Genomic DNA, 14,131 nt, shown 5'->3' with positions numbered 1-14,131 from the left:
ACGAGACGGTATATAAATCATGATAAAGAGGCACACCTCGCCAGTAGCTAAAGTACATCAGAACAGTCATTGGAAACGCTAAATTTCGCAAGTGTGTGTTACAATATGGATGAGCAAATTTTGCGAGAGCAATCCACATTGATTGATTTGCTGGAAGATTACATTGTGTGGGAGCAACGATGCGACCAATACATCAAGTCGTTGGAAGAGCAAAGTTTAATCAAACGACCGCGATTATCGATCGGAAATCGACAATCGCTGATTGCTCGGATCACGCGCCTTGAAGGGTTGAGAAATTCGGTACGCGGACATTTCGTACACGCGGGTGCCGGATGTAGTGCGCGTCAAAATGGACTTGTGTGGCGCGAGATTGATACGGCGTTCGAGAGCCGTATATTGACTGGTGCGGTGATAAACTATAATCACATCGAACCTCGCCAATTTCTCGATGACGCCAAAGACATTGTGATAGAACATGTGCAGGACGTTATAAAAAGACACAATTGTGTGAAAGTGAACACAATATTTAATGATGAATTTGTGTCGGGTGATAAACGTGCCAACAAAAGTATCAATACGAGAAACTATGAACTCTTTCGCACGTCTGATTTACGCGAGTAGTACGAACGGCGTTATCGAACCCACCCTAGCGTCTCTGGAAGAATTTCAAGAACGCGATAGCGGGTGGGCTTTGTCGCGAATACTAAATTTAACTGTAAATATAAATAAGTATAATCCTATACGCGCGGGATGTCATATTAAATTGCCGCGGAACATTATGATGAAAAGAGCGGTGATTAACGTGCAATCAAAGGACAATGCGTGTTTCGCGTGGGCAGTGGTCACCGCACTATACCCCGCCGAAAGGAATGCGGAACGGGAATCATCGTACCCGCATTACGCGACAGTGCTGAATCTCCGGGACATTGAGTTTCCAGTGACTGTGAACCAAATAAAAAATTTTGAACTTGTTAATGACATTTCGATCAATGTGTACAGCATCGAAAACGAAGGCATTGTTCCGATACGTCTTTCTCGCAGCAGAAGCGGGACAAGCATGTCAACTTGTTGTACATGGAAGACGGCAACAGCGTTGGACATTTTGCGTGGATTAAGAACTTATTCCGGCTCGTGAGCTCGCAATTGAGCAAACACAACGGTCAAAGATATATCTGCGATCGGTAAGTTTAATTTATATTATTTGAATAATTATAGGTTATACACTTTGTTATATAAATCTTAATTAAAATTTTTCTTTCTTTTACAGATGCCTGCATTATTTTAGTTCCGACGACAAGTTGCAGTCCCATACGGTCGACTGCCGAGAGATGAATATATGCTTACTATATACATTGTTCATACGACGAATCTTTATCGGCGTATCATTCGCGTCGTAGCGCCGATTGTATAGCATGGTTCGTTGAATGGTTGTGCTATCCGGTTACCGAGCGATAAGGACAAGTGGCTCGAGTTCAACAACTTTAATCGGAAGAAGCGGCTTCCATTTGTGGTCTACGCTGACTTGGAATGCATTCTGGCCAAGACGAAGGAAGAACAACAAAAATTGTACCAACATCACCAAGTATTTAGCATAGCTTACTATGTACATTGTTCATACGACGAATCTTTATCGGCGTATCATTCGCGTCGTAGCGCCGATTGTATAGCATGGTTCGTTGAAGACCTCAAAAATTTAGCGTTACGTGTAAAAAATATTTTAAAAACAAATGTCCCTATAGTAGATTTAACACCCGAAGAGTGGGAGAAATTCCATAGCGCCACTCAATGTCATATATGCGAAAAACCGTTCGCGGAAGACGATACACGCGTTCGCGATCATTGCCATCTGACCGGGCGGTACAGAGGTCCAGCACACTCAAATTGCAATTTAAATTATAAGGAATCTTTTTGTATTCCCATAGTTTTTCACAATTTATCCGGTTACGATTCACACTTTATTATCGAGGAAATAGCTACAGCGTTCGAAGGGAGAATCGATTTATTACCAATAACTAAAGAAAAATATATTTCGTTTACCAAAAATGTTTGTATGGAAGAAGAATAAAAAAATCATGTAAAATTACGTTTTATCGATTCATACAAATTTCTCGCATCGAGTCTCGACAAATTGGCATCATTTTTGGACAAAGACAAACTCAAAATTTTAAAATCAGAATTTCAAAATTTATCAACCGAACATTTCAATTTGTTAACGCGAAAAGGTGTATACGAATACATCGACTCTGTAGATAGGTTGCAAGATACGTGTTTACCACCGCGCGAATCATTTTACAGTTCCTTGACCGGTGACACTGTATCCGAGAGCGATTACGCGCACGCCGAGAACATCTGGACGCGATTCTCCATTCGGACGCTAGGCGAATATAGCGATTTATATCTTAAAATCGATGTCATGTTATTAGCCGACATTTTCGAAAACTTTCGAGATAAATGTATCGAAAGTTACGGACTCGACCCCGCGTATTACTATACTTTCCCCGGATACACGTGGGATGCCATGTTGAAGCATACGAAAATTACGTTCGAGCTGCTTACTGACATCGACATGGTTATGTTCATCGGACGTGGTATACGCGGCGGTCTGAGTCAATGTTCGGGTAGATACGCTCGCGCTAATAACAAATACATAGAGTCGTACGATCCATCATCGTACATGATGTACTTTGATGTAAATAATTTGTACGGATGGGCAATGTGTCAACCGTTGCCTTACGCCGATTTTCGATGGGTCGACGACGTAACCAATTTTGACATATCATCCATCGCGCTAGATTCGCCTACAGGCTATATCCTCGAAGTGGACCTCGAGTACCCACAACATCTTCATGATGCGCACACTGACCTAACGTTTTGCCCGACACGCGACAAACCACCTGGCAAGCGGGAATTCAAACTGCTTGCAACGCTATACGATAAGAAGCGTTACGTGATACACTACCGCAACCTGCAGCAGTGTACGCGTCACGGTTTTTACGTAACAAAAATACATCGAATTTTACAGTTTTCTCAATCTCCATGGGTTCGAAATTATATAGAACTAAATACACATTTCAGAACATTGGCTAAAAATGATTTCGAAAAAAATTTATATAAATTAATGAATAATACGGTGTTTGGCAAAATGATGGAAAATGTGCGCAATCGTGTCGATGTTAAATTATTAACAAAGTGAAATAGTCGGTACGGCGCAGAGGCAATGATCGCAAAGCCAAATTTCCACAGCAGAAGCGATTTTTCGGAGAATCTTATTGCTGTGGAATTGCGCAAACTCGAGGTGAAATTCTACAAACCGATTTACGTGGGTATACTTGTGGGTATACTACGTGCATACTCGACATATCCAAGACATGTTTGTACGAATTTCATCACGAGTATATGACGCCAATGTATCGCGACAAATGCCGGGTAATGTACACCGATACGGATAGTCTCATATATCACATTAAGTGCGCGGATGTGTATGAGAATATGAAGTGTGATATCGTCAGATTCGACACAAGCGATTATGCGGTGGATAATGCGTACGGTATACCGCTTATAAATAACAAGGTACCTGGGGCCTGATGAAGGACGAAAACAACGGCGCCATAATGACCGAATTCGTCGGGCTCAGAGCAAAGATGTACGCGTTACGAGTGAATGGGAAAAATGACACGAAGAAAGTTAAAGGTGTCAAGAGTAACGTTGTCGCGAGAACGATAACGTTTGACGATTACACGCGGTGTTTAAACGAAGAAATTGAAATGACGCGTCAGCAGTCGTGTATACGATCTAAACTGCACCAAGTATACACGATCTGCGAAAATTGCTCTGAGTCCGTACGACGATAAGCGGTATATCGTATCCGAAACCACCGATACGTTACCGTGGGGACATTATAGAATACCTTTGTAAATAAATGTATATTTTGTTTATTATTAATTGTATATTTTGTACATAACCATGTATATATTTTTATATTTTATACATTTTATATATTTTTATATTTTAATAAATTTTATATCTTTTATACACATATTTTATATATTTTAATAAATATTTATAATACATTATTTTTATGTATCCAAAAGTTGTATGATTTATCCATTTCCAACCATTTCACGTATACGTCATCACCCTTTTCCCGCAAAATTTTTTCCACGAAATATACGTCGGGATTAGCGACGCGTTGTAACTCGTATTTGTAGAATCCTCCAGCGACGGGATTTCCACGCGAATCTTCGAGTATGAATGTCGCGGGATTAGTTTTCTGCATCTCGACAATCTTAAAAACTTCGGTCGTCCAATTAGGTGTGAAACCTTTTTCAAAGATGATCTTGTATTTACTCACGCGTACCGAATCGCCTACTTTAAATTTTGTCGGAGCCGTAATTTTTACGTTGCTATACACCGTATTTAAAAGTTTTTCGGCGATCGCTGGAGTGACGTCGGCAGGTCTCATACCGATGGTGCGATGTTTTCGCGTATTGTACTCTGCAACGAGTCGAGATAGCTCGTCGATCCATTTGTAATTTCCGTTGAGCGTAAACATTTTCCACATATTGTTTTTCAAAGTACGGTTGAATCGTTCCATGACCGAGGCTTTCATAACGGAATATGTCGAGTAATGATTAATGTTGTGTTTCTTCATGAGTTTCTGCACACTCGCGTTGTAAAATTCTTTTCCTCTGTCGGTTTGAAAATTTTTCGGACACCTTTTATCTTCTCCAATAATCTTTGCGATCGTTTCGGACATTTCGTTTCCGCTCTTACTCTTGAGCGGTACGGCCCACGCGTACTTGCTCAACACGTCGAACTGTGAGTATGTATTTATAACCCTTGTTGAGTCGAGAGTACGAACGCATGTCGACCACGTCCGCCTGCCACAGTTCGTCGTATCCGCGTACAATGACGCGTCTTCGTGGAAAATTTCTTCTCGCCGGAGCATGTAATTCCTCGACTAGTTGTCGCTTTTCGGAGGTGTTTTTCTTCTTTTGCATATTTGATCGAGGCATAATTAATATTGCGATATTAGTATGTCTCGTTTACTGTACCAAGTCAGATGTTGCATATCTCAGCACATTCTTTATCTCGTCCATCATTATTCGTAGCGCTTGCACGTTTGTTTCGAGTGCGATAATTTTTTGCTAAATTTCTCCCTGTCGATCTCTCAAAAGTTTATCCACGTATCGTTTGTTGACGGCGTCAGTATCAGCTTCCGGTTTCGCTACATGTTGAATCTTGCGCGACCTTGCGTCAAAGCCGATAGTAGTCTAGCAGAGAGCGTTATCGCGAACGTAATTTCTCAATAATCCATTCCATTGATAGTACAAATTATTCGACGTTCTGAGTGATAATCCAAATTTATTAATCGACATTTCGGTACCGAGAACTTTGACCGAATGACACGTATCGTCGATGCATAGTTTAATTATAATAATGCCGGCCTCGCGAAGTTCTTCGATAATTGACAAGATTTCATTGTCGTGAGCATTGTTGCCGGTTCGACGCGAGGCGTCCAGCAATCGCAAATGATCTACCAATTCGTTGGGATCGTTCCAATGCACGTAATCGATCATGTTGTCGCTTACCGTCATGGTGCGCGGCGCGTCTATACCTCTTCCCACCTGTCTATCGGGGAATAATGGCGCAATTATATATTTGTACTTGTATCCTTTGTTACTTTTAATAGGATTATTAACTTTGTTGTCACGTTTATGTGCATTTGTTGCTTTTAATATACTTTGATATTTATACAAATCGTCTTGAGTGTATTTTTTATGATTTGGAATATTTCTAAAAATCAAATCGTAGATACCTTCGGTTCCCGTATATTTTATTCCATCGATAATTATATTATCTTCCATGTCCACATCGAAACGTTTATCACCGAACATCATTCCTTCGCTGGTAAATTTAACACCGTAGACGTAATCCATACTCTTATTTTTATCAACACTCATGATAGCTCCTATATATTTTTGCGCTAGTGGACCAAAATGATCTCGGAACATTTTCTGACCTTCGGACGTTTCTAATTCATGTCGGACCGATGTTACAAACGAATCGGGCGTGGTCTCGTAAATTTCTTCGACGGACGGGGATGGTATTGTTTGACGCGGTTGTACTTTTATCGGAGTAGAAACAGTAGCCAAATTAGAAAATTGTATCCTTCGTTTTGATCGATTCGGTGTCGAATATATCGGCGAATCGTTTATCGGCATATTTATCCGTGCTCGCTTTATTCCTTGCTTTGACTCTTTTATTTTTTCCTCGTGCTTCTCTCCGAACATCAAACTCAATGGCTCGATTTTCGGCGCATCAGATTCCACAGTATTTTCGACAAACTGTTTTAAAGGTTCGGTAATTGGCTTAAATTGTCTTTCCAATGCAACATCTTCCTCCATTTTACCAGTTTTCAAAGCGCGATATTTTTTGCGAATTGATTAGCTCGTTTTTGCAATCTCTCTCGCAATCTTTTCACGATCGCCGTTCATGATGTTCGATCGATGTGTCGATGACGACTGATCGCTTTACGGTATCGCGAAATCATTAAATCCTCTTCTATATCGTCCATTGATCAACGTGCTGTCTTTATCAATGACTACGAAACCATATTTGCGTTGCCAACATTTCTGACACAATGCGTGGAAATCGTCGTAAGACCTGTCGGTATTTACATGATCGTTGTACACATGTTTCAAGTTTGTGCCGTCTTGTTTAAATAAAATCAAAAGATTCGCATTGTCGCGTATAAGATGCTTAGGTATTTTGGCGTACGTTTGACAAAGACAGAAACAGTCGACGCTCGAGTGTCGACCCATTGCAAAGTACTCTCTTATCGTATCTTGCTTGTCGCATGCCACGTCATCAAAGATAAAGATGGAATTCGGAAGCGCCTCGCTCGGTGGAATGACATCGCTGTTATTAGAGAATGTAAAATAGCCAATTTCGTCTATAGGTGCTAGTAAATTTTCCAAGAATCTATATTTCGGTTGTTGAAGCGATTTCGAGTATACGTACACGTTCTCGAAACGTACACCGTACGGACTTTCTATCAAACTAATCAACACGTTTGTCTTACCGCAATTTGAAGGGCCGCAAACGATACCGCGTATAGTAGTCGGTAGCATGTTTCCATGCTTGCGTACTTTTTTCTCCGATATTAGTCTATCGTCGAAATTTGATACTTTGATTATCCGCGCTTGTCGCACGAACCGCTTGTTTTCTCTTTCGAATCAATTTTGCGAATGATCACGAGAGGGAGACCTATTTATAGAGGTGTCTCGACTCGAAACAGCTCAGTATCAAAAATGTTTCTCCTTCTGTCGGATAAAAGAGACATTGTCTGGCTTACCGCTGAACAACTGCAGTATATCCCAAAGATTGTTTTACTGCAAAATTTTGATGATTACGTGGAACGATTGTGGGACAAGCTTCCAGAATATATAAAGGCTGATTCGGAGGTTCGACAATATCGTTCGTGCATGCGACATTACAATCAGCCGTGGCAGCGAACACACATCGACGATCCGCCACCGTTAATAAAAGATTGCTACGAATGTCAGCGAGAATCATAAGAGGTAGCGGTCTCTTAAATCGTGCGATAAACGCGCTTCCCATCGAATTACATATTCCCGGTTATCAGTTTTGCGGCCCGGGAACTCGATTAGAGAAACGATTGGCTAGAGGCGATCGAGGCATCAATCCATTGGACGCCGCTTGTCGCGAGCACGACATTGCTTACTCGCGAAGCAAGGACCTCGGTCAACGACACGTCGCGGATCGCATACTAGCTGCAAGAGCGCGAGAACGCATTGCCGCGAGGGATTCGGCTCTTGGCGAAAGAGCAGCCGCTACGATTGTTTGGGCGGCAATGAAGGCAAAGACAAAACTCGGCATGGGGATGAAAAAGCCGTCGACGACAAAGAGGAGGAAAAAACGAATACTTCCAGTAGCGAAACGCGGTGGTATTTTACCACTTTTACCGTTGTTGGGAGTTGTCGATTCTTTGGCCGGCGGTGCGGCGGGAATCGCAAAAGGCGGTAAACGATAGCAAGGCGGCGCAACGTCAGCTGGAAGAGTTGCAGCGTCACAATCGCGCTATGGAAGGTCGCGGACTTTATCTCGCTCTGTACAAGCGTGAACAGGAATTCTCAACAAAGTCTAAGAGAGAAAAAAGCGTCGAAGAAACATTAAAAATGCCTACGGGTGCGACAAATAACGTGCAATTGGAACAATTGGCGAAACGTATGCACATATCTTTCTTTAGAGGTGTTTTCATGCGCAATAATTTACCGATAAACGGTGTACGACGAAACGAGAGCGGTATCGTCAATTTGGATGACGTTGATAGTCCCGGTACTCATTGGGTAGCGTACGCAAAGAGGATAGATCGTGTCGTATATTTCGACAGTTTTGGAAATCTTCGACCACCCAAGGCACTTGTGCGATATTTCGGACGAGTGAAAATTGAATACAATTACGCATCTTATCAAAGTTACAATCAGAGCATCTGTGGACAGTTTTGTTTAAAATTTCTTCAAACAGTCGACGATCAATTTAAAGACTAACAATCCATCGTCACGACTCAGTATTCGTTCGACATGTCACTGACACTTACGTTGACTGGCAGAAGCAGCGTTCTCGCTGTAAGCTATTTTCCCGCTATAGATTTGACCGATGCCGATTACGAGCTCGGATTAACGGATTTCGAAACTTATCATACGGTTCCGAACGTAAATTTTTCGATTAATAAATTTTACTTTGGCAACGACGACAAAGAAATTACGATTCCCGAAGGTTCGTACGAATTGCACGCTATAAATGACTATCTCAAACGCGCAATTTTGCAAGATGAACACTTTTCCAGAGATATCGAAAACAATTATGATGAGGAATATACAATAGCGCTCCGCGCCAATCATAGCACGCTAAAGAGCGAAATCAAATGCGCATACAGAATAAACTTTACCAAACCCGACAATGTAGGATCCTTGCTTGGATTCTCGTCGAATCGTATATTGCAGCCTCGCAAGTGGTACAAATCGGACGAACCGGTTAATATTATAAACGTAAATATTGTTCGTATAGAATATAACGTGACTACTGGTGCGTACAGCAATGTCATGCGCGTACACACGATACATGAATTTTCACCGAGCGTACCGCCAGGATATAAGATATCGGGAACGCCGACGCAGATCATTTACCTGCCGATCATCGTACGGAGCATTACGGATTTAACGATACGTATTGTGGATCAAAGAGGTCGATTGCTCGACTTTCGAGGAGAGGAAATTACCGTAAGATTGCATATACGGCGGCGACAAACATAGTATGCTCGTGCTGAACGAAACGGAGCACGCGAGAGACAATACTTTTACGAGGGACAATACTATTGCGGTAAGGCGAGCGGTATCGGGTGACAATAATAAGATAGTCGTTAAAAAGAACCTGAGCGCGTTGAATCGTGAATTTTTAAAATCATTGGGATTCATCGTACGAAAAGAATGATTGATATTTTGAATATCGGAGGTGAGCCAGTCTTTGACGATTGCATCATCAAGATTGAGACTCATCCGTACAATCCGTATGCCAATACGACGCTTGGATACAGCGACGAGATACGAATACCTATACAACATCAGGATTTGTACACGTTACCGTGCGAAACCTTTCTTTACATCGAGGGAAGGTTTAATGTGCGTAAAGTGAATGACGAAATGAAGGTTGTATTGGGAAACAATTGCGCCGCATTCATGTTTGATGAGCTTCGATACGAACTCGACGGAGTAGAGATTGATCGCAACAGAAATGTTGGAATAACTTTGACGCTCAAAAATTATGTCTCTCTAACGCACCAGAAAAGTATAAACTTGAAGAACGCTGCGTGGGATTTGATGTACAACGGTGACAAAAATTATTTCAACTATTGCGTACCGCTCAACATGTTGCTGGGATTTTGCGAAGATTATAAACGCGTTGTGATTAACGCTCGTCACGAATTGATTTTGATACGTTCGCGCAACGATAATAATTGTCTATTCGGACATCCATCGTCGGAAGCTGAGATTGAATTACTCAAGATACAGTGGCGTATGCCTCATGTAATATTGAACGAGATTAATAAATTGTCGATGTTGCGAATGTTGGAAAGCGGATGATACTTGAACATGAGTTTCCGATCTTGGGATCTATACGAATTTCCTCTGCTGCATAGCACGACTAAGCATTCGTGGACCGTTAAAGCCGCCTCTCAGTTAGAGAAACCACGATACGTGATCTTTGCACTGCAAACTGGTGAAAAGAATTCAGTGTCACATGATGTTACATTATTCGACGATTGCAAATTGACCAACGTTAAACTCTATTTAAACTCGGAATTTTATCCCTACGACGATTTAAATTTAGATTTTGAAAAAAATAGATTCGCCGTCCTATTCGACATGTACTCTCGTTTTCGCAAATCGTATTACCGATGCGATAACAGCACCACGCTATTAACCATTTCAAAGTTTCTACATTGCGGTCCTCTCGCGATTATTGATTGCTCGCGGCAAAACGAGTCTGTCAAAACTGCTACCGTGGACGTGAGAATAGAGTTTGAATGCAGGGAAAATATACCGGCGAATACTACCACCTATTGTCTCATCTTGCACGATCGGGTTGTCGAATATAATCCATTGACCAATGTAGTCCGCAAAATTACATAAGTTAGCAAATATCCCCTCCATTGCATATGAAGAAAAATATAAAAGATTGAGATGTTTGACGATCGACTTCAGTCTGCGATCAGATCTTGTCATCATGGCTCCGCCAACGTTTGTGGATCTACAAGGATTTATCGTTGGGAAAAATTTTGTCGTGAAGGAAGCTGCGGTTCTGAGAAAGGGATCCGTACTTTCTCATTACATTTTTACATGTCCCGAACCATGGCACATGCTCACAAAATCTGAGAGATGTCAGGTTTTATGGCTGATGAAAAATCACCATGGATTATCGTGGGATGATGGACACGTTTCATATTGGAAATCGAAACGTTTAATTACGACGGCGGTGATGGGTGCAACGGAGGAGGATGATCATCGGAGCAACGGGTGCAACGGAGGCGTCATCTCTCGTATACGTTAAAGGGCACGAAAAACGACAATGGCTAGCCGATATACTGGACAATGATGCGAGAAACGATGTGATTATCGAAACTTTGGATGCAGACTATGAGGATGCAGCTTCTTTAAATAAGTTAGATGTTAAGAATACTGTACGTTGTGAAAATCATGTAAAAAATTGCGCATTACAAAATGTATTTAAGATTTATAATTGGTGGTTGAAACATCATGATAATGATTCATCGAATCCGTATTTATAATAAATTGATGATGCGATATATTTTTATCGTCTTTCTTATTCTCTCCTTTCTTTCCTTTTCCTTATCTATGTACGTGCGCAGTATTGTGTTTCCGTACGTGATACAGCTGCCACAGATATTGTATTTCGATACATGGTGATACATTGTAATACATTTAAATATTTGATAATTGAATATAGTCTTGCGTTTGATAGCCGTTGATTTCCGTTCAACAGTTGTTCATTTCTGTTCGACGAGCGTTCGTTTCCGTTCGACGGTCGTTCATTTCCGTTCGATAATCGTTCGATAGCCGTTCGATAGTCGTTCATTTCCGTTTGACGGGCGTTCGATGACCGTTCATTTCCGTTCAATGGGCGTTCGTTTCCGTTCGACAGCCGTTCAATTGCCGTTCGATGACCGTTCAACGGGCGTTCGTTTCCGTTCGACGGGCGTTTGATAGCCGTTCGTTTCCGTTCGACGATCGTTCGTTTCCGTTCGACGGGCGTTCAATTACCGTTCGATAGCCGTTCGACAGTCGTACGTTTCCGTTCGATGACCGTTCGACGGTCATTCATTTCCGTTCGATAGCCGTTCAATTACCGTTCGATGACCGTTCGACGGTCGTTCGTTTCCGTTCGACGGGCGTTCGATGACATAGAAGAACAGTGAGTACAAGAAAATTGGAACATAGAAGAAGAGGAAGAGGAAAGAGAAGAGGAGGAAGAGGAGGAAGGGGAAAGAGAAGAGGAGGAGAATGAGGAGCAGAATGAAGAAAGAGAAGAGGAATGGATTGACAGATGTGTTTTTTTTTCTTTTTATAAATCTTATCGCAATATATTTCTATTAACGCAGCATCTTTTTTCTGTTCCAGGAGCGGCCTCCCCCTTAGCCCGGCGCATCATCCCCCCATATATATATATTTTTTATTTTTTTACATTTCATTATTATTATATATTTTTATTTTTTCATATTTCATTATTATTATATATTTTATTATATATATTATATTAAGTACACACACACACACACAATTGTATTACACACTTAATAAATTTTATATTTGTCATTTATAAAAAATTGCAATTATTTACGCGCCTTTCCCTTGCGCTCCCATTCCTTGCGCTATCTCTCTTGCGCTAGTTGTAAGTCTCGCGATATCTTCGTTGCGATCGTCATTGCTCTTTCGCGCTACTTCTTGCTCTCGCGCTTAGATAGAATAAGTAATCTCTCTCGTACGCGCTATGACACAAAAATGTACACACTAATAAATTTTATATTTAGTATTGAAAAAAAATGTATTTATTTACACTTTTCCCTTGCGCTCCCATCCCTCGCGCTATCTCTCTCTCGTGCTAGTTTTAAGTCTCACGATATTATCATTGTCTCTTTCGCACGCGTTGTTCTCGCGATATTATCGTTCTCTCTCGCGATATTATCATTGTCTCTCTCACTCGCGTTGTTCTTGCAATATCGTTCTCTCTCGCACGCGTTGTCTTGCGCTATTATCGTTCTAAGTCTCGCGATATTATCGTTGTCTCTCTCGCACGCATTACCTTAGCTATTATCGTTCTCTCTCGCACGCGTTGTCTCGCGATATTATCGTTGTCTCTCTCGCACGCATTGTTCGCGATATTATCGTTCTCTCTCTTTCATATGCTCGTCGCTATCACTCACTCACTTACCTTTGCGTCGTCCTTTTCACACCTATGCGCCATCTTACAATGCGTCGTCCTTGTCCCACGTTGACGTCATCCTTGTCGTACGTTGACGCTATCCTTGTCGTACGTTGACGCTATCCTTGTCGCACGTTGATGCCATCCTTGTCGCACTGTCCTCTTCACACACTTAGCGCTTTCATTTTCCCACACGTAGCGCTATCCTTCTCACACCACCGTCTTCTTTCCGCGGATCCCCCTTCTCCTCGCGGACCCCTTGTCCATCGCTCGCGCCGCGGATCCCCCTTTCCCGCGCGTATCCCTCGTCCATCGCTCGCACCGCGGATCCCCCTTCCCCGCGCGTGAGGTCACTCACCGAGCGCTGCAGTTCCTCTTTCCCCGCGCGTGACGTCACTCCTCCCGCGCCGCGGTTCCCCTCGCGCCTCACCCCCCTGAGAGGACCTGAGTTAGAACTCTCCTTGTATACCTACTCATATATATATATATATATATATATATATATATATATATATACAGGGTGATTCAAAATAACCCCAGTGTCCTTGAAATGACACATTCTTGAATTAATTCTAAGACGATTTTTCCTTTGGCAAAATTTCGTCCGAAGCTTAGTTTTTGAATTATTAAAGGCAGTAGTTACCGTATGACGGGTCGGATACAAAAGGCAGGCAAGGGTGGCGCGATTCACCGTCAGACGCGGGTGCTTACGCGGGGCGCCTGCTGCGATCAGCTGGTCGCTATACACATACAGACACATGCGAACACATACATTCTCTCTCTGTCTGTCTGTCTGTCTGTCTCTCTCTCTCTCCCTCTCTCTCTCTCTCTTTCATTCGCTCACTCACCTGTAATTTTTTTTTTTTTTTTACGAGAGAGGGGAAAATGCATTTTATGCATACCCACCGGTCGATCCAGTGAGTTATGTGGGACTCGAGTACCAAGTCGAATTACCAACTCGGTATTCCCTACCCACTAAAAACCCCTCTCTTTTCACGAATTTCCTTTGACACACTGTCCCTCTGACTTCCCGAGATCTGTTTTCACATAACGTCAAAAAATAGTTATTATTACCTTGTTCGATGACTTTTGATGTATTGCTGTAATT

This window comes from Camponotus vicinus, unplaced genomic scaffold, assembly GCF_025532165.1.
Source record: "Camponotus vicinus isolate PSW18456_S1 unplaced genomic scaffold, iyCamVici1.0 SCAF_8, whole genome shotgun sequence".
Classification (NCBI taxonomy): domain Eukaryota; kingdom Metazoa; phylum Arthropoda; class Insecta; order Hymenoptera; family Formicidae; genus Camponotus; species Camponotus vicinus.
The sequence above is the reverse complement of the archived record's forward strand: the minus strand, read 5'-3'. Positions refer to the sequence as shown.